The 24,465-nt window shown below is 36.1% G+C and overlaps 1 protein-coding gene and 1 long non-coding RNA gene across 3 annotated transcripts in view; one reads left to right on the top strand and one right to left on the bottom strand.

The window, feature by feature from the left end:
* Nucleotides 1–24,465, bottom strand: part of Sol1 (CUB domain-containing protein Sol1) — a 988,790-nt gene that overhangs the window by 861,083 nt on the left and 103,242 nt on the right. The window lies entirely within an intron of this gene.
* Nucleotides 23,242–24,465, top strand: part of LOC148955641 (uncharacterized) — a 58,646-nt gene continuing 57,422 nt past the window's right edge. For both annotated transcript variants that reach the window (XR_016143729.1, XR_016143730.1), the window contains exon 1: nucleotides 23,242–23,314. This is a non-coding gene — a long non-coding RNA (uncharacterized LOC148955641). The remainder of the gene's footprint in view (nucleotides 23,315–24,465) is intronic.

Raw genomic sequence — 24,465 nt, 5'->3', positions numbered from 1 at the left:
GAAAGTCTACATATTCATATTTCGTTTGATTTAGTTCCAAATCCGCCTAAATATTCCTTGAATATTAAGAAACTTATGCAACAAAACTACTGTTCATCGGAAATTTTGACTAAATAATTAAATCTTGTCTAAAATTTCACTTACAATCTAATATTTGAACACTCAAGCAGAAAACTGAAAAAGCGGGAAGCTACCAACCAACTTACAAGCATTAGTTCATACTCTTTGACAGCATTAAATAACTTCAATGTCCCGTCTAATGAACATCTTGAATTATTTAGGGAGAATACGGAAGGGAAATTTTCGGGGGTAATTTTCCAAGGGAGGGATTTTACAGGGGAATACACCGGGTGTAAGGGAATTTTCCTTAGAGGGATTATGTCAGGAGAATTTTTCAGGGGGAATAAGCAGGGGGGGGGGGGTAACCTCTTTATTTGGATAACCTCTTTATTTGCATTTGTTACGAGCGCTTAATTGCTTATACTGGCTTTTCCTGTAAAAAAAATTCCTCGACTTTTCACTGCCATTTTAACATATTTTGAAATATTTTTAATTCAACCGAAATTATTCGACGCCATTAATTAAACAAAACACTCACTTGACCACCCCCCCCCTCCTTTACTTGAAAAATCAATTTTCCTTAAAGCATGGCAGAACCTAGCTAACCGCTCCGCACATGCGGCATGAGCAATGACCATCCGTAGCTCTTACCCTTCCAAATATTTCCTTCTTTCTCCAAGTGCTATAAAATTATCCCTCCCTGACATTATATGGCATTAATAAATTAACACGCTAATACATTATATTAAAATTGTTTTAAACTTGAGAACCCTCACAAATTTAATGTAAATAAGCAATAAAGTCTACTAGCATTTAAAGCCATTTAAAAGAAATAATTTGTTTGCCAACAAACCCACGTGGCTTAGTCGGAGATTATTATCAAACGATGCGCAGTTAAAAGTCCCACTGACGTAACAACAAAATACGTCAAGGAATTGCTCGATTGCTAAAACGTAGCAGTTTCCTATGAACTATCGTGTTTAGTTTACTGTAAACCTTTTTTTGAGGATTACTATAAGATAATACTTGTTATTAAGGTTTGTAAGCGAATATAAACCATTATAAAAGTTATGCATAACCTTTCCGATTTATAAGATGGGAAGCAGCACAGTCTATTTGTATTGTTCCATCTGTTTAAAGACACTTACGTTTGGTAAATTCGTGTTGAATTTGAAGACACGAAAATTATTAAAGAGATGAGATACCAAAAATTATTATTTCAGGAGCTTCTTCAAGCGTTGTAAATAACTGAGAAGGTATACGTTAATTCTTTAATTGATTTCCAGTATTTTCTTGTATTCTTGCTTGTCAACTTGGTAAAGGTGTTGAATAGCAGCTCTTCAGATTCCAGGACAAAAAGAGACACATTTTTATATTGCTAATTTAATGTTAATTTACTATAGATGTATGAGCAGTCCACTACATAAGGAGACATGTTAAGAAAACAATTCTTACTCCATAATCCTAGTTAATATATTTTCAGTTGGAGACAAGGCCGTACCCAGGGGGAACACCCCTTCCCCCCGAAATGTTTGTCTGACTCTTAAAAAACGTAAAAATAGAAATAGACAAAATTCTTATGCGCTTTTTGAGGTTTCTTTGTGGAAACCCCTCCCCCCCCCGGAAAAAAACTTTGAGTAACCCCCCCCCCTGGAAAAAAATCCTGGGTACGGCCTTTGCTGGATAACCTTTATATTCTCTTCTTTCCTTGTTTGGTTAATTTCTAGGTGGCACTATAATTAGGCTAGGATGAAAGTGAAAATGTCATTTGATGCCTTTTTTTATGCTCTTTCATAATACAATAATCACTCCTGTCACAAATTCCATCTTAAGCCCTTAAAGGAGCCCCGAAGGTATTTCATTTTTGTGACCGCACAAAGAAGTTATAACCTAACCTAACCTACAAAATACTTGATTTCAATTCAAACCGTTTTCCTACCGTTTCTAGTTTTTCAAAAGTCGTCGACAAAATTAGTGCTGAATTTTGCGATTCGAAACTTTGCCGTCCGACAATTCACGATATATTCTAGTTCGGGGTAAATATTTGCATATTAGGGGGGGTGCGGGGGAGGGTAAAGTTCAAGGTAAATTTGCAGTGGGCCGTATAATTTAGCTAGGATGAAAGTGAAAACATTTGATGCTTTTTATGCTCTTTCGTAATTCATATAAAATACCTTCGGGGCCACTTTAAGGGCTCAAGATGCAATTTGCGACAGAAGCGATTATTGTATTATGAAAGAGCATAAAAAAAGGCATCAAAAGATCTTTTCACTTTCATCCTAGCTAAATTATAGTGCTTAAAATTCTCTTGTTTTTCCAGCTTTTCTAGGAAATTCAGGAATTTCTTAGAACCTATATATTAACAGAGTATATACACCCACCCCCGTAATGTGCAAATATATACCCAGAATTGCAATATAACTTTCATTTGCATCACAGATGAACTTTACCCCCACCCCTGAATATATCCAAATCAGGATATATATTTGCCCATCGTGGGGGTACATCAAGATGGTTCTTGTCTATTATCCCGACCACATTCCAGAAGTGAAGTTAGATTAATCATAATGAAATATACCAGAATCTGATGAAAATATAATGCTATAGTAACAAAATTATGGAAAATACGACAGAGAATTATGGTAAGCAGGCCGCCCAGTATGCTTTATATGAAATACCTAACCAACTCTATATACGGTATTAAATATTTAATTAAAAAAGTATCTACATAGTAGTTTATCTCACTCAATCTAAGCTAAATATAACCGAATGTCGATAGAGAAATAGGTTTTACTCAGATTATGACCTTGAGTTTGGTTGGGATAATAGACAAGTACCAGAAAGATAATGAAAACCAACAGAACAGTAAAGTTTGTATATATAAAGGGCTATATCTGGCCCTGTTAGGGGGGAGGGACTGGGACGCAATTATCACATTACACTGAAGGTACATGATCTATATGACTGTAAAGAGGAACGCAGTAATCGCGCAGTTTATATCCCTTTTTGACCTGAACAATATAGCAACATTATTTCTTCATTATGCTCAGAAAAGCTCATTTGTTGGATTTTCAGTTTCTTCCAGTTTAACTGTATCATATCCCCTCCCCCATAATGCCTAGATATAGCCCAAAGCCTGCATCTGAAAATTTACTAATTTTTGTTTCCATTTTGTTTCTGTTTTTTAGTATGCCAAATAATGTCAATTTGACAAAGAAAAGTCAAAAGAGTAGGGATATAACTATCACGCATCAGCTAGGATATAACTAGGACGCATCAGCGTGGGGACTGGATCCAACAAAATGGACGCGACTCTGAAAATAGTGAAAATCCAATAAACAGAAATTTATTGAGTGTAGTTAAGCAAGAACTTTATTCTTACATTGTTCAGCTCAGAAGAGGATGTAAACTGCACTGTTACCACCAATGGTTAGGTTTAAAGCTAATAGAAATTTACGTCAACGCCAGGAGTTGCTGTCTTTTTACGTCTTTGTGTTAAAGTTATATTTTCGTCTAAACAAAAAATCTGGTGTGTTAGCAGGAATTTTTTGAAGCCCAGTTATAAAAAAAAACTTCTGGTAATTTGAATAAGAGACCCCCGATAAAATGAAATTTTAGATTCTGGGGGAGGTTCTAGCCCCAACATTCAGCCCCTACGTTCGTTTATGGTAATAAACTTCATGTATATTCCGAAATAGACTTTTGAAAATTGACAGAATAGTTCTAGCCAATTTGGTCAAAACACAGTCTTGCAGTACAACATTGCGTGGGCATGTCTTTCTTCCTCTTTGGCTGCACAATTTTACGTATGAAAAGAATAGAGCAATAGGATTACTAAATTTATGGTTTAAATACTAAAGCTTAACATTGGATTATGTAAATTTAATTGTAAAAAATCTAATACATTGATGGCCAAATTTATACAACGTTGCGGTTAATACACGGTAGGAGGTTGGGGTCAAGGGTATTATTTTGGATGGTACAGAGGGTACAACTTCGCCTCTCAGACCTCATTTTTTCTCTAGACTCCAGTTTGGCCCATCCCCCAACCCGTCACAGCTGAAATTTAGTTTCTCCAAAAATGTTGCCAAGCTAAGATAAGTCTGCATAATTGAAGCATCCACTGAAACAGGTCAGTTTTCTTTATTACATCTTTACCTTTTTTTTGTTACACTATACGGCTAGTTTTTCAATTTTCTCTGTCATTTTCACTTGATTTAGGAAAATTGGCTACACCTTTGACCCCCCCCCCACAGGATTTTGAAAAAAGTATGCCATTCGATGGGGTATGGATTTAGAGATCTACTCAGAATGTCGTTGCAAACCATGAACTGGATGACCTATATTCCCTTTTGGATCAGAATGCTTGACCAAATACCTTCCTGGGACAAGTTTAAAAAAAATGAGTGCATCACATTTACAAAAACAGTGCAATTACCTGAAAATGATCGTATAGAAGGGAGAAAATCATAATTAAAAACCAACACCCAAGTAGGAATCGTAGGCAAGACACTCTATTTCGAAGTGGAACGCTATACCCACAGGTCCACGCCTCTAATAATCGGATTTGATACGTTAATGCTGTTACCTTAATCGCGTAGCTTATTAAGGGGGCTTGGAGGAGGAACATGCGAGAGGTGTTCTTGCAAAACTCCAGTGACGGGTTTTCCACTATAATTATTATAATGATGATTTCGTTTTATACTTCCAAGCTTTTTTACTTAAGAAGTGACATCAAAAGTATTATTTTTAGTGCTATATCACACTTACGGATGGTAGAATTAATAAACATCACGTAGGTATGGGCAATAGCTTTCAAATGAGCCATTAAGCGCCACTCTAAAAAATACTGGTAGCCCAATAGCCCAAGCTTTTCCACTTGAGACATGACACCAGAAGTGCCGTTTTTAGTGACATTTGGACCTTGCTGAATGTTGAATCTATGGGAAGCACGTAGATCTGAGAAATATCTTTCATATGAGTTTTTATAAATCTGTCTAGATACCTATGATACCAATACGCCCAATAACAATACGCCAATACCGATACGCCTAATATCAGTATGTCCGATACTGACACAGTGTGCAGCCTTTTCCCCAGGGACTAAGGAGGGTCATATCATCACCAAAACGAAAGATATTTGAATTTTGAATCATACTTAACGAATGGGCTGTCTAAAAATTGTGATTCGTTGACTTCGGGGGTTGGGGGGAAGGAAAAAAATCGGGACGGGGAGGGGAGGGTAAACGGGAGGGCTTCTTGTAAACCTCTAGGGAAGAGTTTCGGAACATAATTATTACGATGGTACCGTTTTATGCTTCCAAGATTTTCCACTTAAGAAGTGGCACCAAAAGTGCTGTTATCGCACTCACGGATGGTATAATTGATAAAAACTCGTAGATATGAGTGATAGCTTGAAAATGAGCCATTAAACGCCTCTCTAAAAAGTTCTCGTAGCCCGCGGGCTCCAGCCTTTGCCCTTTAGACATGCCACCAAAAGTGCCATTTGGCACTTGCAAATGGTGGAATTTATAGGAAGAACGTAGACATGAGTAATATTAGCTATTAAATATTGGTCTACGATGTTCTGGTAGCCCGACAGCCCCAACCTTTGAGAAATGGCACAAAAAGTGCCAATTTCATTGCCATGTGGCACTTGAAGAGTATACGGGAGGGGTTCATGGAAATCTCCAGATAATGGTTTTGGACCATAATTGTTACAATGGTACCGTTTTATACTTCGAAGCATTTCAACTTAAGAAGTGGGATAAAAGGTGCCGTTTTCTGTACTATTTGGCACATACAGATGGCAAAACTGATTTAAAGCGCGTAGATACGAGCAATAGCTTTCAGATCAGCCATTAAACATCTCTCTAAGAAGTTCTGGCAGCCTATTAGCCCCTAGCTTTTCCACTTGAGACATGGCATCAATAGTGCCATTTTTAGTGCCAGTTAGTACTTGCAGGTGGTGGAGTTTATAAAGAAAATGTAGATATGAGAAATAGCTTTTATGTTAGCTATTAAACATCTGTCTTTTGTTGCCCGCTAGCCCCACCCCTTGAGAAATGGCACAGAATGTGCCATTTTTTGCCATATAGCACTTGTACATGGTGGAATTTATGGAAAGTACGTAGATGTTATAAATAGCTTTTGAATGAGCTATTAAGCATCTCTCTATGATGTGCTGGTAAACCTCTAGCCCTGGAAAAAAAAAGAAAAAAAGGGAGACAGATCAGTGCTAACCATGCAAAAAGTGATTTTCCTTGTTGTTCAAGTTTGGAGACTGTAATTTCCCTGAACAAATTTTCAGCTATGCTGATTCCATCGGTACAATTTTCATTTTGATCTGACGCCATTTTCAAGGGGTTTCAGGTTTTTTTTCGAAATTACCATAAATTTCTTTTCGCAATAAACTTTTATTTTTAACACGAACGGAAATGAAAATTATTATTCCTGTATCAGTGACACATGGCAATTTTTTTTACTATGCACTTTTTTTAACGCGTTTTTTAATTTTTGGTTACTATGGACTGTTATTCGCTCTTCATGCTAAAGTTTTGTGGCACTTTCTTATTGTTCCAGTTAAACGAAAATAGTGTTTCTGAAGTCGTCCTTAGAGGATTGGTTCAAAATTTAAACTTTAGATTAAGAACGAGGTGTTGAGGAAGGAGCAACCCCCCTTATATACGTAATAATTTCTGTTCGTTTTAAGTTTTAATGTTGCTCCTTAATTTCAGTTGAAAATTTTTTGTGTATTTAATTTCTGATCGTTCTTTAAATAATGCTAGCATATCTAGCTCCACCTCCACAGAAAAATCCCCCTCCCATGGAAATATGCTCCGCACAATTCAATTTGGATTAAAATTTATACCGGGCAATTACCCTTAACATCTCCACGCGTTAAATTGAGTCGGTAAAGAGAAAGTGAGACTTATAAAGAAACTTCCATCTCCGTAGAAAATTCTCCCCTTGCAAAATCCCCCCAGCCGAAATTCGTCCTCCGCTCCGCGCTCGAACAGTGTATGCATACTTCTCAATAACAAATACTATACGTAAACAATGGACAAATTTTATAACTTAAAGACCTTGTCCCAGGGGCTGTGGGGATCATACTATCTTCAAAGACATATTTATTTGGCCTTTCATCTATGCTGAACAAAATAGCTATCTCAAAATTTTGATCGGACAATTTTGGGAAAAAAGTGGCGTGGGAGTGGGCCTAGTTGCCCTCCATTATTTTGGCCACTTAAAAAGAGCACATAACTTTTATTTTTTTTTTAGAATGAGCCCTCTCCCGAAGTTCTAGGCCCACTGGGTCGATACGATCACCCTTGGGGGAAACAAAATAAATATTACTTATCCGTGATCTTTCTTCTGGTAAAAAATACAAAATTCCACATTTTTGCAGACAGGAGCTTAAAACCTCTGCAATAGGTTTCTCTGTTACGCTGAATCTGATGGTGAGATTTTTTATTAAGATTCTTTGCCTTTTAGGGGGCATTTCCCTCTTTTTTCGAAAACCATGAAACTTTTTGCAGGCTCTTAACCTTTGATGGGTAACATTAAACTGAATGAAACTGTTATATTTGAAATAAAAATAAAAATTTGAGTCTTTTGATATATCCATTGGAATCAAAATTCACTTTTCTAGAGTTTCAGTTACTATTCAACCGGGTCGCTCCTTACTTACATTTAAACGAACTGTTTGATGTCTTTATTTAAAGATCAATTCTGAATTATTTTTCACTTGTCTTGCTCTATTTGTAAGAATTTTTTTTTTCAAAATAATGCCTTTAATTGTTACACTGTCAAAAAAAAAGAAAATAAAGTACAACTTGACATGAATAGGAAAATTTTTGACACAATTCGGAAGTATTATCCAATTCTATATCAGAAACAAAGTTTGGTGACAGTTTGGCATAATTTTATGCCTTAAAAGAAACTACATCATTTCTAAATGTTTAATCGAACAATGTCCTAAGATGAGCTAATGGTTTAGCTTTTTCTTTTGAGAAATAGGTCTCATCGTTGGTTTCTAAGAGGTGCTACCATTTCGACTAACCGTCACAAGCACTAAACGTCATAACATCTAAAATGAAAATCCGTCAGAACCACTAACCGTCAGGACATCGACAAAAAAAATTATAAGTTTATATAATAGTAATAAGTATATAATAGTTTATAAACAAATTTCGGTTATATATTTGCACATCAGGGGAGTGGGGGTAAAGCATAGCATATATTAAATACGTAACCTAACTTAGACACCTTTTCCCCCCTAAACCCCCCAAAAAATAAGGTTTTAAAATTTTAGATGTTATGACGGTTAGTGGTTCTGATGGATTTTCTTGTCAATGTTATGACGGATTTTGTCGATGTCCTGACGTTAGTGCTCCTGACGGTAAGATGTTGTGACGCCTTCCCGTTTCTAACCCTGATTTCAATGTTCCTGTCTGCCAAATAAACCCCCGCTCCTATCCCCCCCTCCATTAGGTTCGAGTTCATATCTTTCCTCCTTTGTCCCGACCTCTGACAGACCTGACGGATCCTTAAGAAATATATTATACATAAATCTTACTCCTAAAAAAAAATTTGGGGGGGGGGGGGGCTTCAGATAAACATCGAAAGAAAATTCTTCTGACCTTTATGCTCAAAAGTTAGAACTCTCTATCCCCGAGTCAGAAACCAGTCAACTACATGTTTATCGTCAATTAGATTCTGCCACGTAGAATTCAGTGTGAAATAAGCAATGAGTATTTTTTCAGCCACCTCAGTGGCACGTATTTTTTCGCTTCAGCAATAAGCTCTGAAAGTTAATCAAAGCTACCTTAACTAGATCCTGTAGCACGGCCAAGTCGCTGACACAGATTTATTGACTCATTTCTTATTTTTCCACGGGTTTATCCAATGCTAATGACACCATATCAATTTTGAAATACAGTAAGAGTATTCAATATCTCACTAATTTCAAAATAGGGAATAATTATCCCATTCAAAAATTATATAAATACATGACATTGGCTCGTCCAAATATGGCATATCAATAGAGCGGGGAAGCTCTTCTGGCTGTGTCTCTTGTGGCCAGGGCCTCCCAAAATCATGGTCTTTTACGTTTGCTTCAATATTTTTTTGCTTCAATATTTATTATTAAGTTCTTTTTTATTTTTAATATCCATAGCAGAAATAATACACCATAAAAAATTATTCCACGTTATTTAATTTAACAAAAAAAGGAAAAAAATAATTGGGAAATCGACCTTCTGGCCGGTGATGTTAAAAGGAGGATACTATATCTAGAATATATTGCCTTATAATCCAGCAAGACGTCTTCATTTCTAAAAAAAAAAAAAAAAAAAAAAAAAAAAAAATATATAATGCAGACTTTAAAGGAATAAATTAAGAAGCAGAAAAAAACGAAGAATTAAAGAAATCATAAAATCAATCCTGAACAAAGATAAATAAATAAAAAAACCAAACAGGCAAATCATGGTTGCAGCAGTAGCTGCAACCTAGTAAAGAGCGAACCACAGCCCATAGTAATCAAAAATTGAAAAACGTGTTTTCAAAAAAAATATCTAGTGAGAAAAAATTCACATTTGACACTGAATCAGGAATGGTAACTATTGTTTCGGTTAAACTTGTTTCGAAAGTAAAAGTTTATTGTGAAAAGAAATTTGTGGTTATTTCAAGAAAGAGCCTGAAACCCGGTGAAAATGGGGTCGAATCTAAATAAAAAGTGCATCATTGAAGTCGGTGTGGTTGAACATCTTTCGTATAATGACTACAGTCCTCCAACAGGAACACCAATGAAAAAGGCTTTTTTGCACGAGTAGCACTGATCTGTCTCCCTTTTTTTCTTTTTTTTTTCTAGCAGGGCTAGGGGGTGGCCAAAGCATCATAGAGAGGTGTGTAATAGCTCATTCGAAATGGAATTAAATTTGTAAGTGCCCTTTTTAAGTGACCAAAAAGATTGGAGGGCAAATAGCCCCCCTTCTCTGCAGGCCCCCTCCCCCCAACTAGTCGTATAAAAATTTTGAGATACGCATTTTGTTTAACATTGTTCAAAGGTCCAGTATTTATGGTTTTGATAATAATGTGGCCCGCCAAATTTCCTTGGGAGGTGCTTGTATGGTATCAGGCGTATAGATATTTTATGTATTGGTGTAGGGCGCTTAGGTATCACATGTGCCGTATTGTGAATATCGGTATCCGCTGGTGGTTTGTTTCAGTTATTTTCTAGGCTCATTTTTTTAAAGCATGTCCCGGCAAGAAATCATATTTGCAGCGGCAGCTGCAACCTAGTAAAGAGCGAACCACAGTCCATAGTAACCAAAAGTTAAAAAACGCGTTTTGAAAAAACTGCCTAGTGTAAAAAAATTCCATCTGACACTGACTCAGGAACGTTAATTATTATTTCAGTTCGTCTTAAAATTGAAAGTTTATTGCGAAAAGAAATTTATGTTGATTTCGAAAAAAAAAAGCCTCACACCCCTCGAAATGGCGTCATATCAAAATGAAAAGTTTACCATTGGAATCAAAATGGTCAAAACCTTGCACAGGAAAGTTACAGTCCCCCTCCCTGAACAACAAGGAAAATCACTTTTGCATCGGTAGCACTGATCTGTCTCCCGTTTTTTTTTTTTTTTTTTTTTTTTTTTTTTTTTCCAACAGGTATAGCGAGCTACCTGAGCATCATAAAGAGATTCTTAATGGCTCATTCAAAAGCTATTTCTCATATCTACGTGCTTTTTGAAATTCTGCTATCTGCAAGTGCCATATGACACTAAAATGGCACTTGTGCTATTTCTCAAAGGGTGGCACTATTAGGCTACTCGAACATCGTTGGTAGATCTTCTATAGCTCATATAAAAGATATTGCACATATCTACGTCTTATTATTGAAATTATTAAGATTTATGTACTTTTCAGTAGAAAAAATTAAATTTTCACCGTAAATAGGCTGTATCAATAAACATGGTTTGAACTTCAATAGTAGTTTGAAGTTTCTTGATTATCATTTTACATCAAGGAGGCACACTTGTGCCTCTATAAAGAGGCGACCCACCACTATGTTAAGCGATTTCATGTCCTAGAGGTCGCAGAGAGACGTCGGTAATCGTATTTTTTAGCACAAGTTCAAACTAATAAACTTACGAAAGATCTTTCTACTCTTACTTTCTCTTCATGGGGTAAACTGGGCCGGAAGTTTCGACCCTCCCCCCACAATCCCTCATTAAAAGTGTCCGATTGGGCTGACATCTAAAGGTTAAGCTTTCCTAGGGACCGGGAGCTTATCCTCGGAATTTCAGCTCAATCCGATCATCCTCCTGTTTTCAAAAAACCAAATATAGCCACTTAAAATTCATTTCATTTGTTTTCTTATCCACGCCTACAGGCCACAGTTGGCAACTGATCCGGGTGAATGAGGAATCATTCGAAGCAGAATTTGACCTGTTAGGGCCTTTTGATATTTTCCGACCGAAAAAATTATCCCTCGAATTTATATTTACGAAAAACCTCGTTTTCCTATAATAGCCCATGTTAATTTTTCCCACCACAACCCCCCTTTAATGTTGTCTGATCGGGTTGAAATTTAAAGGATAAGCTTTCCTGGGGCCTGGAAACTTATCATCGAAATTTCAGCTCAATATGATCACTCCTTCCCTGTTTTCCAAAAACCAAATATCAAGTTTTGTGGGAATTTGCTTGCGTCGAAAATAGATTCCATTTACTAAAAAACAATTACAATTGTGTATCTTTAGTCCACGGTTGATACTTCAGACTGTCAGGCGGAAAACCCGGGTTCGATTCACCGTCAGAGGAAATTTTTTAAATACTGAATTTAAACTTTAAAAAAGAAACTCAGTTTCTTTTTTAAATTATTTGAAAAAAATTACATTTTCTAAGGAGTTAAACAGGCTGAGTTACAAGTTCGACCCTTAAAACGTACAGGGATTAGGAGGCACAGTTGGGGGGCTGTTAAAGAGGCTGAGTCACAAGTTCGAACCTTAAAACGTTCGAACCTTAAATTTATACTAGTTATATTAATATATATTAAATAGGCTGTGAAGTAATAATTTTACTGCAATTTTAAAAAAATGCAGCCTTTAAGAGGTATCATATTATCTAGTTGGTTATAAATAAACCAACTAATTATGTTTCCCTGTGCTTTTAGGATTATAAAAAAACTAGCACTTTACTGAAAAGACAAGATAATATAGGAGTTTTGGTACAGTAAAAGCAAACCAATTAAGGGCACTTATTATAGAATCAAAATATTATCAATCCCTTTTAGGATCAATCCCTTTTAAGATAAAGCAACAATCCATTTTAGGATTTTCTTTATTTTTTTACGTTTAATTTGGTGTCACTTCTGCACAATGGCTCAGTCCAATGACTGGCTCTCGTTTTGGTTCTTAAAAGGACATGTCATGATTAGTTTGTGCACAAGTTCGAATTCAGGCCATCTTGATAGTATTAGGACAATAGACTAGCTTTAGAATTTGTATCTTAGCTTGAAATTCACTCTTGTATAGAGAGAAATAATCGGATTTCCAGAGTTCATATAAGTCTTATTTGATCTTCATTTCAAGTGATACTAAAGCATATTTCTTACAATTTAAGACTGTAAGACACTACTGGTATTATAGCTGGTGAGAGCAAAATGCTGCTTGATAAATCAATCCAATATTTCTGTATGCTGTTCAATTACTTCACGGTTATTAAAAAATATTTAGTTTCACGCTTATGTTTTTAAGATAATTTTAATTGTATACTGAAAGTTACTAATGTCAAAACTGGTGTAAGACTGTGAAAAGTTTTATATATTCGTTTAATATTGTCAGGATACATAACCGCTTTTGACTTTCAGATCAAAAACTATGTTTTTTATACTTGACTTTGTGTTTTCAGTAAAGCGCTAGTTTTCTATATTCCTGAAAGCATAGTGAAACATAATTAGTTGGTATATATATACTAGTTATATTAATATATATTAAATAGGCTGTGAAGTAATAATTTTTGTCCGTTTTAAGTTTCAACTTCGCTCTTTACTTCCCTCGGAAAAACTTTGTTTTTTTAAATTAATAGTATACTATCAACTGTACAAAGTGTATCATCTCAGGACACGTGTATACTTCCCTCTGCTGTTTCTTAGAAATGCGAAATAGAACCTGGAATCAATCCTGCTTGCGTAATTAGCCTAGCAGCTAATTCTTTTCTTGAATTAAATAAAAAACAACCAGTTTTTTCAACTGAAAGTAAGGGGCAACATTTGAACTTAAAACGAACAGAACTTATTACGTATATAAAGGGGGTTGCCTCCTCCTCAATGCCTCACTCTTTACGCTGAAGTTGTTTAGTACTTTTAAAAAGCTTCCTATTGTTTTAATTAAACGAACCTTGCGTTTCAGCAGTCGTTCTTAAAGAATTGGGACAAAATGCAAATTTTAGCGTAAAGAGCGAGTTGTTGAAGAGGAAGCAATCCCCTTCATTATTGTAATAGTTTCTGTTCGTTTTAAGTTTCAATGTTGCTCCTTATTTTCAATTGAAAAAAAATGTTTTTTATTTCATTTTTGATCGTTGTATAAATATTCCCATGAAATCTGGCCCCATCTCCACGGAGGAATACCATCCTCATGGAAATATTCTCTAGACAATTCAATCATGGTGAAAATTTACCCAGGATAATTAACCTTAACAGCTCCACCCGTAAAATTGAGACAGAAAAGAGAAAGCAAGACATAAAAAGGATTTTGTATAGGAATTCTTGCAAATTCCCTCGGTTTGCAATTTCTCCTGACAAATTCACCCCATTGAAACTTGCCTCTCCATGGAAAATTCTCCTGTTGAAAAACCCCCAGCAGAAAATTCGTCCCCCTCCCACCCTAAAATGTATGCATGCTTGTCAATAACAAATACTATGCGTAAACAATGGACAAACTTTTTTAATTATGTACCTTTCCCCTGGAGCTAGGTGGGGGGGGGTCATATTATATCCAAAAGCATAGTTATTGGGACTTTCGACTATGATGAACGAAATGGCTATATCAAAATTTTGATCGAACGATTTCGGAGAAAAGGGGGTGGGCGAGGGGGCCTAGTTGCCCTCCATTCTTTTTGGTCACTTAAAAAGGCACTAGAACTTTTACTTTCCTTTCGAATGAGTCCTCTCACAATATTCTAGGACCACTGGTTCGATACAATCATCCTTGGGAAAAAAATTAATAAACACGCATCCGTCATCTTTCTTCTGGTAAAAAAATGTAGAAGTCCTCATTTTTGCAGATAGTATCTTGAAACCTCTACAACCGGGTTTTCTGATACGCTGAATCTGAATGCGTGATTTTCATTAAGATTCTCTGACTTTTAGGGGGCGATTCCCCTCTTTTCGAAAATCAGCAAAATTTTCAAACATTATTTTAAAAACGACCAGAAATTAAATGAAAAATGTCCCACCATGCAGTTTGTTCTCGGTCCGTACCTCTATTTCTGCTAAGTTGGGCTCATGAGTATATTCAGCCAACGCATGTACTGGGGTCATTTATGCAATATTCAAAATATGTTCATTTTAACTATTCCTCCAATATTCTCTTGTATTTTTTAGGCTATTGAACATGAGAAAATATAATGGAAAAAAACAGGCAAACTGGAAAAAAAAATTAACCAAGAAAAAACGAGGATGATTCCAGCCAGTGGCAAAAAGACGAATAGTGTGCAAATCAGTGCCGTTTCCAGTTTTTTTTATGTAGGAGGGGGGGGGGTTACAATTTATTTTTCTGGGGGGGGGTGTACAAAACCACAATACAATACGCATCAAAAACTTGTTTATATGCATTATGTTACGTTTTTACGAGTCGGACAAACATTTCGGGTGGGGGGGGGGGTAAAACCCCCAATCCCCCGGATACGACCTTGGTGCAAGTATTTCGTTCGAAACACCCGTTAAACCGTCCTCCGTGCAAGAAATGAAATAATGAAGAAAAACACTGATAAAAGTCCTTGGGCGAAATAAAAATAAGACAAACTTGAAAAACAAACACTAAAATAAAAGAGGTCCTCTCTAAGCAACGGTGAAGGGGTGACTCGTGGTTTTTTTTTTTCGTCCCGAGGACTTTCATCAGTTTGTTCTCCTCATTATTTTGCTTTTTTGAGCACTGAGGACGGTTGAGCGGGGGTCTCGACCAAAATATTTGCACACTATTTCTCTTTGTACCATCTGCTTGAATTGTCCTCATTTTTTCTTCGTTATATTTTTTTTTTCATTCTGTCATGCATAACTTTTACTGCGGCATCTGGTGACTTGATTGAGAAGTAGAAAATAGCACACAAAATTCGATAAATAAAATTAATCAGATTTTTTTATTTTTCAATAATTTTTTTCAAGTCAAAATCCAGATTCCAAAAAGTACTGTAGGGTTAGCTCGGGAAATTTTAGAAGGTTAGTTAAACTAGCTGACTAAGCAGATACTATTTACATATTTTGGGGTTCTTTAATCTCCCCTAAATTTTAAAGGGCCTTAATGACAGGTGTGCAGGAACTTAGGGCAGTTAACTATTTAAATAAATAATGTGCATAGAAAACATGATATAGTATATGTTCCAAACCCTTAATAGGGTAAAACCACATTCGGAAATTTTCACTATCTTAGAAGTTGGTTGAGTAAGCGAGTGGAATTTTCAGAAATAAATCTAAAGCCGAAATTATGCCACGGGTAGGTGTTTAAAGATGAAAGGGATTAAATGACGTCATTAAAAAAAACGCAAAAATCTAGATGGCGCTGGCATTTTTTTTTACACCAGCGCCGTTCGACTTTCTAGTTTTCCATCCTTTTTTATTTGAATAGTCAAATTTATATCAATTTATATCAAAGTTATATCAATTTATATCAAATTTATATCAAAGCTATTTTCAATTTTAATTAAATTTTATATCAGCCGCCTTGAAATAACGAAAATAATGACAATTCTTAAATAATTACACAACTTAGCGAAATGTCAGTACAAGTTACTCAACTGCTAACTTGGGTTCATGGGTGTACTCACCGATGTCTAACCTTTCCATTCAATGTTACAGCAAAAATGTCTAAGCGTTCAAATTGTTGCAAAAGATATTTTGTTCTGATAGTTTTTGGCAAAGAGTTTATATTACGCAGAAAGTTCCCATCGTGTTTTTAGCAGTGTGACGTATTAGTTACGCAATTACTTTGTATTGATATTTTGAACTTGACACACATTTGCTATTTAAAAACCCACGAAGTGCGAACTATAGTGAAACTTTTTTTGAACCGACGCATTTTTTATTTGAATGTGCGTCTAATTACAAGGTTTCGCACGTTGTGACAGCTGCTAGTAAGTTATAGAGGGGGTTCCCCTAAAGGGATTGACAGACAGAGCATTTTCTTCCACCGTTTAAAGAACGTACATTTTGCTAATGATAAGTTGGCTTTTTCACAGGAACACTGGCATGTTCTTGGTAGAACAATAATTTTAAAAACATAGACGCTTAATAAAGACAATTTGCTTTGCAAAACCATTAAGTGAGCTAGTGAGTAACTCCGCAGATATTATATTTAAAATATGCCGAAATACTAATAAAATATCTCAAACTTAAAAGTAAGCCTTGTACTTTTGTCTTATAGCCACTCAACTCAAGTTCTTCATCTGAGAATTACGCTTGGGTTACTCAGAAAACACTTCATAGCTACAAAAACAAGTGACGGATGATACAATGCATTGGAATTCGACAGAATGCATTGGACTTGAATAATTGGGGCTATACATTTTTAAATTAGAGGGGACGGGGAATGGTAGGTTAAGTTAAGTTACTTTAACCCTCCACCCCCCCCCCCCCCCAATGTGCAAATATATAGCCCAGATTAGTTATTATATAAATTAAAGGTTATATGAACGCTATATTTCATTAGGATTAACCTAACTTCACTTTTAGAGTGGGGTGGCTAAAAGAAATAAGTAGCCTACCGTCAGCCTAAAAAACTACCAAAATGAATGTCAACATAGAAAAAATCTCAGTTTGAAAAAAATCTCGTATACGGCTGTATTGAATAAGTACGGCCGTTGTTAGCTTGAAAACGTAACGTCTGTCCAGCCTGTAAATAACAGAATGCCAATTTTCCTTCCTTCTATCGTTTCATATTTTAGCTAGTATTTTAGAGTTTTAACATAATAAAATTAGAAATAATTTATTATAATATTTTGGCTGATAAAATATTGTTATATTCCGACTCAGGCCAGAAAATGTATAAATCCGTATGTGAGGTATCCATTTAGTTTGAGGTATCGAGAAGTTATAGCTGAGTCTACCAGTTCCAAATGTTTCTAAGATAGGCCTACTACCGAAGCTGATATACAAACGGGGGAAAATAATTATTGTTTTATATTATTTCATTTTTTCTGCTAATAAATTTTGAAGGGTAACATAGACTTTATGAATTTTAATTATTCTAAATTACCATAAAATCAGTTTTTGGATGATCGCGTAATGTTTTAGCATTTCCGGGGTTAGAGTTGTCATTGCTATTGATGATGGTGGCGCTTCATTTACCATTTTTAATCACGAGAGCCTTGATTGTCGTTGATAACTGTTCGTTTTGTATTGGCTGCATATGTTCAAGGACGAATGCTTCCCCGTTTGGTAGTGTGTCCTCAGAAAAACTGGGAGCTTATACGCACAGCTCTTCGGCAATTTTAAACAGACCGGTTGCCTCTGAATTTTCGCTCAGTAGTATTTTTCTTATATTTGGACCCAAATTGTTCTTTCTGGCACAAAACAATCAAAAATAATACTGTTCCATCACTTTAGTGCCATAAAAAGGGAAATAGAACTTTGATTTTTGTTTGAATAAACCATCTCAAGATATATCTCAAGACTATCCCGTAAAAGTCGCTACCAAAGAAGTGGTACAGGCGCAGCTTTCCAGTGCTACTACCACCACTATCACTACCGAAAAATCATTATCAGCAATAACCTGCCCAAGGCTAAAACATGCATACATGCGAATCCATCGCCCCACTCTAGTCACTCAGTAATTCTTACTCCCTCCCAAAAAATATCAGCCCCTTAAAAACCTTTTGGGGCCTTTTATTTTATTAATCTTGATAATCTACCAAGTTGTCACGCAAAAGTTCTCGAAAGTATATGTGTTGAAGCTATTCTAAAAACCTACTTCAGTTCGACTCCGACACAGGAGATTATTCAAGAAGTTAGGGAAGTTGCGTAACAAGTTGTTTATGGGTTTCACTCCTTGCTTAACTTTGGCAAAAGAGAGGTCTATGAATTTTATAAAAAGAGTAGCATCTGACACTTTTTTCTAGTCTTCAGCTTGTGCATCAATGACTTCAGTGGCAGTAGTTTCTCAACTATAACCCTACAACTGATAGTTCATCAGCTTTAGGGCTATAGCCCTTCAGCTCATATCCATTGCAGTATAAAATAAAAGAATTGGGATGCTATAGAGTGGATTTTCCTGTGCACAAGCCTGCAAATCAAGCATCAGTGAACTGTGCGACAGAGGGGAATGAATTAGAACAAGTACGTGACCCGTGTCTCTGAGGAGGAAAGCTCTTTATGATTCTCTCTGGAAAGTCACTCTTTGTGATAAAGGAGAAATCTCCAAACAATAAAATTTTAAAACCTAGTAGCGGCTGGGCCGTAAATTTCCACGGCCTAGAATTTCTTCACTAACATCTCTTTGGCTGTAGCTATTCTCCTACCAAATTTCAGATAAATACATGCACTCTAGTGCAATTCCAGTGCAAATTGGAGGTCAGAAAAGGTGAATAAACTTTCCAAATTATCATTCTCATGTCTCATTGGCCCAGGGTAAATGCCCCATAATTTCCAAGCGGAGCCTTAGAAAAATGCCTGCCTATGTTTCTGGTGAAAATTATGGGATCGAACGGTATCATGGTGGATCCAAGGGCCCAATTTGTGACTTCGATCATACAGATCGAAAATTCATGTGAGGTCCCACTTCAATAAGACGCAATATACTTACGTTTCTGCTAGAAAAAATTGTCGGTGAAAGGGGGGGGGGGTGTTCAAGGGGATATGGGTCAACTTTGTGACTCAAATCGTAGTGATTGGTAATCATTGTACGTTTTTGTATCTAAAAAAGGTTGAACATGCCTAAATTTTCAAATTTAAGTTGAAGGTGGAACGGATGGGGGGTTTTGAAGAGGCAACTGTCTGACTTTAGTTCTCCATTCATTCAGATTGAAAATATTTTCGTGATTTTAGTTCAAATAAGGAACACTATGACAAACGTTCTGGTAAAAAGTTGGCATTGAAAGGGGAGGGAGAAGGTGCTGAAGGGCAAACATTGTGCCACCGTCAATACAGATTGAAAATCCTTACATAATTCCATCCAAACGAGGTATAACATGTCTTCGTATTTTCTAAAATGTTGGTGGGGCGGGAGAGCGGGGTATCCACCCCGTGCCTTATATCATGCAAATTGAAAATAATTGCACGTTTTCGATTTAAAAAGTGTGAAATATGACACAATCTCTGCAAAAAAAAAATAGAAGCAAGAGGGTGGGGAATGCCAGAAGAGCCACGCTCTTTACTTTTCTATGGGCCGTATAAATTAAAAAAACTTCGTAAATCTGATTCAAACAATATGCAACTTGTCTACTTAACTGCTGAGAAGTTGGCAATGGATGGGAAGGGAGGATGCTAGAGGCCCACTCCACTTTTACCTCGAGTCGTATATATTGAAAATTCTTGCATGACTTTGCATCTAAGATTAGCCTATACAGCATGCCTCCCTTTCATAAGAAAACATGGTTTGGAGAGGACAGGGAGGAGATTTCGAAGGGGCCTCGGGCCGATTTTTGCTTCCCAATACTAAGAATTGAAACTCCTTGTGCAATTTTGGTTCAAACAAGGTGCAGTATGCAGTACGCCTTTCGACATCCAGTTACAGAACTAAAAAAAATTGTGTATGATTACGTTTCAAACAAGGTCCAGCATACCTACCCATGGGTGCCCATAAGCTGAATTCCAGGGGGGGCAAACCTCGTCTAATTGGCACTTTTAATGCTATATAATAGAAATCTCAGAACAAAAATATAAAAATAAGGCAACATCATTCAGCCAGGGGGGCGGGAGCCCCCCCTGCCCCCCCATATGGGTGCCCGTGCAGCTACCTTTCTGCTGAAAATTTGACTGTAGGAGGGGTTGAAATGTTAGAGGGGCCACAGACCCATTTCGGCTCTGCTGTCAGACAAATTGAAAATCTTGTATGATTCCGGTCGAAAATGAACAAGATGCCTACATTTTTGCCAAAACATGGGATTTTGGGAGGTCCAGATATATAAATAGGCCCAAGGACGGAGTTTCTGCCTCTAGGTTGTTTTTGCAACGAATCAAGCGCTCGATCCTATTTAGCACGGTCATTGCCTATTTTTTTTTTCAGGAGTACTGCCAAAAAGAAGTTGTCAGCCCCTCAAATTTTCAAAACGCTTTACCTCACGCAGGAATAAAAAAAAATACTGATGCAATATACGTTCATCAGCTTTTCAAGGAGTATTGACAAGCCTTAAAAAGGAAATTGCATCTCTTTCAGTTTAAATGTGCATTGCCTTGCCGTCACAACTTTCTTGGCCGTGCCAACTTCTTACTACCAAGGAAGGAGAGAGGAAAATCTCCATCTTCTGAAGCAGCGCAAGAATTATTAAAGTTTGGGATGCACTGTGATACGATTCCTCTACCTCAGTCCCAAACACAGAAAATCGAAAAGTCATGTTAACCGAAATTCAATACAGAAATGATTTTTGAAAGTAGATGGCGGGAGTTTTGAACCCACGGGAAAGTCGAGGAAATGCTCTTTTTTAGGGCTATAAATTTTCTAGTTTTAGATGTTGAGATGGCGGGAATCGGGCCAGGGAATCGATAGATAGCCTATCCAAGTATTTTTAGATTTTAGCCTAATTTCGATTTGAAACTGCCGCCTGCTAGCGTTCACTCGACAGAGCTTTTCACTCAACAGCAGAAATATGTTTGGAAGAACCAGAAGCTCAGCGGAACAACTTCAGATATTCTTTCTGAAAAAATACTTAAAAATTTTATTTAAGCTCTTATACCGTAGGCCTTGACTCAAGAACAAGCAAAAATCGTCTTTTTTTTGCCCTAGGCAAGGATTATAAAACAGTTTTCCAGCCTTTTATATCCTAAGCATTAATTCGGTCAGAGGTTCATACTTTCTATACAAACCGCGGAAACTAACTACAGGCACTCGTGACTCGTGATAGAACTGAAACCGGTGACATAAGAAAAATAGGACTCAACCGGAACATTGCTCCCGCAACACAATAAAGATATCAAAAAGGTGCTATATTGAAGTTTTGTATTACCTAATACCCCTATAAAGTTCGATTGAATAAATATAAGGATAAAATAATTATAAAATAAAATTTAAATGAAAAACCCTAAAAGTCTAATATCGCTCTCAGCTTAAGATCTCGACCTTGATTATGTTATTTGGATATTTTCTTTTCACTTAGAAATGGTTAGACTCAATTTTGTTGCATTTGTGTAAGGTCGATCCTCTTTTTTTTATAAAGAATAGAAACAGGGTGATGTATAAAACCGATTCATCACTGTTTATTCTTTCAGAACAGCCAGCGTGTTTCCCTCTGTTTTTTTTTTTTTTTTTTTTTTCAGAACCTGGAAAAAACCATGCCGGTAAATCTGACGATGTTTTGAATACTGACGATGCCAAAAGCAAAGATTTTTAGGTGTGGAGGAAATTTTAGTCGTCATTCTTCTTTTTACTGATATTCAATCAGAAAATTGTATAAAATAGTTAAATTGTATGAGACAGTTAAAATATAGCTATGGTAAATTATACACGTATAAATTAGCGAAATAAAATTGAATTTACTTCCCTAGCACATCACAAACTAACTTATAACAAATGTACGTTATTCACGAGCGTGCATTTTTACTTGGTTTTGACACTATTGCCAACTGAAGATTGGAAGGTACTCTTCTATTAAACGGACTCTTTTATCTAGTGTATATGGAATATCAAACTGCAGACGCGACGAAAAACCGTTCTTACGGGATGATTCAAGACACCGATGTATAGAAATACAATGTATAGCGTGGTTTTAATTGCGTATAAGATATGAAAAGCGTTCTTTTTTGTTTTTTTTTGGGGGGAAGGTACCTAGGTTCGGTTAGGTTACGTATTTAATATATGCTATGCTTTGCCCCTCCCCCTAATGTGCAAATATATAGCCCAAATTTGTTTCTAAACTATTATATATCAATCCTATTTTATTTTATTTAATTAGCACTAACCAAACTAGCACTAAATAAAAGAGTCCGTTTAATAGAAGAGTACCGATTGGAATATTGTTATCCTTTAATTTTGTGGGAAATTTAGCCGAATTTCTGGGTAAAAATTGATGGAAGATTATCGAATTGATCATCATGAGTCTCTTACCTTCTATCATTTAATATTTTTTTTTCGTTCTTGCAGCATTGAAGTGTAATTGCCGAATTTTCAAGAAAACCAACAACAAAAACCAATTGAATTGAAAGTTTGCTTTTTTATTTTATTTTTTTTCGCCATTGATTTTTACCTCTGAAATTCACTGACCTAAAATCAAATAGTTAATACTTCAAATTGTTTGCTGAGTTTTTGCCTACCATTTTGGCAATACTTGCGCCCTCCCTCCATCAACCGTGCGCCATTGGATAGTCCGTGATAGACGAAAGACACTTTACTTAGCCTATAATTTACGTCCGTTTTAATTTTAAAGTGTGGTGCTTTACACTATTAATTCCTTTTAATCGTAAACGAAAAAGGAGAAAGGTACGTTGCATTTGAACCTAGCCAACCTCTACTTATAAAATGCATACGATTATTGTTTTTAATCTTCCATGTTTTTCAGATTGCGATTAGTGGTACGCGTAAATCATATGTTTGTTATTTTCAACCCACATGGTTTACAGGAATAGCAGCAGTAATAACGTAACCAGCCTTTCTCCGAATTCCCAAGGGGTACATTGTCCCTCAAGAGAGCTGTTATTGTATATCACCCATCCACGCGAGTTCAGACAGTTTCAACTCAGAAGTCGAATGCGACTGGTGAACTGATATCTTAAGCTCTATGAAATGGCAGTGTGGTTAGCTGGTTGTGTACCAAAAATCCACAGCCACTATCCCCCCTGCCTTTTATGGACGCTTCCAAAGTTTACTTGATGCGAGAATAGGAGATTAAGGTAAATGTTTGCTTTCGAACACTTAAATTTGCTATAATTATAAATGCCCGTTTTTTTTGGTTAGACTTTCAAAATTTCGCTTCTCAGTGTTTACCAAATAATTGTCATAGTTAAAAAGAGGGGAAAGCCAGCGGCTTTTTCCATTTTCAAAGCCTATTAATTATATGGTTTAGGCTACCAGAATGCATTTTATTTATTTATCTACTTTCATAGTATGAATGCATTTCATACTTTAGTCTTTAAACCCATCCCTGAAAGTTTCATTTTCCTAACCTAACCCCTTTCTAAGACAGCCAAAAGTAGCTAAAGCAGAATTTTACCGGATTCATTTTCCTAACCTAACCCCTTTCCAAGATAGCCAAAAGTAGCTAAAATAGAATTTATTCAAACCAATTTTTGTTATTTTTCTACTAGCCAAAACATGGAAATTCAGGTGACCTTTTAGAAAAAGAAGAAAAAATCAAGGTATTGTTTTTGCTCGTCGTCATGGGGAACGGCAGGTAATTTTTTTTTTTTTTTTTTTTTTAGTCTACTGGACAGGTTAAAAAAAAAGGAACAAAAGAGGACGAACTAAATTAAAGTGTGCCTAGTGTGATAGTTGAAAGTCTGTTATTATATATTTGGCCTTTCAGCACTGATCACTGGGAATTTACTTTTACCAACCATCCATTTTCTGTTCCTGAACGGGTAAGTGTCAATTTTGTTCGTTTTTTTAAGCGGGAATAGGGGATCTGTTTCAAATAATTCCAAATCAGAAGGCGGTAAAATTCTGCTTTAGCTACTTTTGGCTATCTTGGAAAGGAGTTTGGTTAGGAAAATGAAATTTTCAGGGGGGGGTCCCCAGACTAAAGCATGTCTTAGGGAGGTATTTTGAAGTGTCTAGATACACTCATTCACTACCTGCAGTATACTGACATTTGATGACCTTTAAAAATCTGTGTGTTATAAAATTGAAACCTTACAAAATATATCTTCTGCTTAAAATGAAGTCCAACAAAATTGTTTTCAGCCTCACAACTTTGCTCAATCTTGATTTATAGAGTTTTAAAGATATGCAAATACATTTCCTAATTTTTGAAAATTAACCTTTATGTGGTTTAAAACACTACTCAAATAACAGTAAGTACATCTTCATAACTAAAGCCAAGGAA

The sequence above is a fragment of the Artemia sp. Qi Xiang Cuo genome, chromosome 2 (genome assembly GCF_049724085.1).
Source record: "Artemia sp. Qi Xiang Cuo chromosome 2, ASM4972408v1, whole genome shotgun sequence".
In the NCBI taxonomy this organism is placed as follows: Eukaryota; Metazoa; Arthropoda; class Branchiopoda; order Anostraca; family Artemiidae; genus Artemia; species Artemia sp. Qi Xiang Cuo.
Note: the sequence above shows the minus strand (reverse complement) of the source record. Positions and strands in the feature narration are given on the sequence as shown.